General features: G+C 44.9%; 1 non-coding gene across 1 annotated transcript; it reads left to right on the top strand.

Moving 5' to 3' along the window:
* Window positions 1–1,127: 1,127 nt before the first annotated feature.
* On the top strand, window positions 1,128–1,209 carry MIR1299 (microRNA mir-1299). The gene has a single exon (NR_049207.3). It is a non-coding gene; the product is annotated as a microRNA mir-1299 (primary transcript).
* The last annotated feature ends 1,522 nt before the right edge of the window (window positions 1,210–2,731 follow it).

The following is a 2,731-nucleotide window of genomic DNA, read 5'->3' as shown; positions in this document are numbered from 1 at the left end:
TCCTATGTGAGGGACAAACATTCAGACCCTCGTGTTAGTGTTCTGGAATCCTATGTGAGTGACAAACATTCAAACAACAGAGGGAGTGTTCTGGAATCCTGTGTTATGGACAAACATTCAGAACCTCGTTGTAGTGTTCTGGAATTCTGCATGAGGGAGAAACGCTCAGAACCCAGCAGCAGTGTTCTGGAATCATATGTGACAGACATACATGTAGACACCAGCAGCAGTGTTCTGGAATCTTATGTGAAGGACAAACATTCAGAAACCAGCAGCAATGTTCTGGAATCCTATGTGAGGGAAAGTCATTCAGACCCTAGTAGTAGTGTTCTGGAATTCTGCTTGAGTGACAATCATTCAGACCATCATAGCAGTGTTCTGCAATCCTGTGTGAGGGACAAACATTCAGACACATTGGGAGTGATCTGGAATCCCCTGTGAGGAACAAACTTTCAGACCCTCGTGGCACTGTCCTGGAATCCTATGCGACGGACAAACATTTCCACCCCAACAGCTGTGTTCTGTAATTCTATGTGAGGGACAAACATTCAGAACCTCGAAGCAGTGTTCTGGAATCCAATGTGAGGGACAAACACTCATACAATCGCAGTATTGTTCTGGAATCCTGTGAGGGAAAAACAATCAAACAACAGCAGCTGTGTTCTGGAAACCTATATTATGGACGAACATTCAGACACTTGTCACAGTGTTCTGGGACCCTGTATTAGAGACAAACATTTAGACAATCATAGCAGTGTTCTAGAATCTTTTGTAAGGGACAAACATTCAGACCCCAGCAGCAGTGTTCTGGAATCCTGTGTGACGGACAAACATTCAAACAACAGCAGAGTGTTTTGGAATCCAATGTTATGGACAAACGTTCAGAAACTTGTCGCAGTGTTCTGGAATTCTATGTGAGGGAGAAACACTCAGAACCCAGCAGCTGTGTTCTGGAACCGCATGTGAGGGGCAAACATTCGGACCACAGCAGTGTTGTTCTGGAATCGCATGTGAGGGACAAACACTCGGAACACAGCAGGAATGTTTTGGAATCGTATGTGAGGGACAAACATTCAGACCACAGCAGGAATGTTCTGGAGTCCTAAGTGAGGAGCAAACATTAAGACCCTCGTGGCAGTGTTCTCGAATCCTACATGAGGGACAATCATTCAGACCCACGTAGCAGTGTTCTGGAATTCTGTGTGAGGGACAAACATTCAGACCCTCGTAGCAGTGTCCTGGAATCCTGTTTGATGGACAATCATTCAGACCACAGCAGGAGTGTTCAGGAATCCCCTGACAGGAATGAACAATCCGACCCTCGTAACGGTGTTCTGGATTCCTATGTGAGGGACAAACATTCAGACCCTCATAGCAGTGTTCTGGAATCTTAAGTGAGAGACAAACATTCAGACACTCATAGCAGTGTTCTGGAATCCTATGTGAGGGACAAACATTCAAATAACAGCAGGAGTGTTCTAGAATCCCATGTTACAGAAAAACATTCAGAAACTGGTCACTGTGTGCTGGAATTCGATGTAAGGGAGAAACGCTCAGAACCGAGCATCAGTGTTCTGGTATCCTCTCTGACAGACATGCATGTAGACCCCAGCAGCAGTGTTCTGGAATCCTATTTGAGGGACAAACATTCAAACAACAGTTAGAGTGTTCTGGAATCCTGTGTTATGGACAAGCATTCACACCTTCAATGCAGTGTTCTGGAGTTCTATTTTAGGGAGAAACATTAAGAACCCAGCAACAGTGTTCTGGATCCCTATTGAGGGACAAAGATTCAGACCACAGCAGGATTGCTCTAGAATCATATGTGAGGGAGAAACACTCAGAACACAGCAGGAATGTATTGGAATCTGATGTGAGGGACAAACATGCAGACACTCGTAGCAGTGTTGAGGAATCCTATGTGAGGGACAAATTTTCAGACCACCGCAGGAGTGTTCTGGAATCCCATGTGAGGGACAAACATTCAAACAATAGTAGCATTGTTCTAGAAACCTACTTGAGGGACAAATATTCAGATTCCAGCAGCAGTGTTCTGGAATCTTATGTGAGGGACAAACTTTCCAGCCACAGCAGGAGTGTTCTGCAATCTTATGTGAGGAGCAAACACTCAGAACACAGCAGGAGTGTTTTGGAATCCAATGTGACAGACAAACATTCAGACACTTGTAGCAGTGTTCTGGAATCCTATGTGAGCGAGAAAAACTCAGAACCCAGCAGCAGTGTTCTGGAATCCTATGTGACGGACATACATGTACACCCCAGCAGCAGAGTTCTGGAATCCTATGTGAGGGACAAGCATTCAGACCCCAGCAGCAGTATTCTGGAATCCTATATGAGGGACAATCATTCAGAAACTCCTAGCAGTGTTCTGGAATTCTGTGTGAGAGACAAACATTCAGAACCTCATAGTAGTTGTCCGGAATCCTATGTGACGGACATTTAGACCCTAGCTGCAGTGTTCTGGAATGCTATGTGAGGGACAAACACTCAGAACACAGCAGGAGTATTTTGGAATTCTATGTGAGGGACAAACATTCAGACCCTCGTAGCAGTGTTCAGGAATCCTATGTGAGGTACAAACATTCAGACTCTTGTAACATTTTTCAGGAATGCTATGTGACGGACAAACATTTAGACCCCAGTAGCAGTGTTCTGGAATCCTTTGAGTGGGACAAACATTCACACCCTCGTAGCAGTGTTCTGGAATCCT

The sequence above is a fragment of the Pan troglodytes genome, chromosome 13, assembly GCF_028858775.2.
Source record: "Pan troglodytes isolate AG18354 chromosome 13, NHGRI_mPanTro3-v2.0_pri, whole genome shotgun sequence".
NCBI classification, from domain to species: domain Eukaryota; kingdom Metazoa; phylum Chordata; class Mammalia; order Primates; family Hominidae; genus Pan; species Pan troglodytes.
This window is presented reverse-complemented; position numbering and strand designations above follow the sequence as displayed.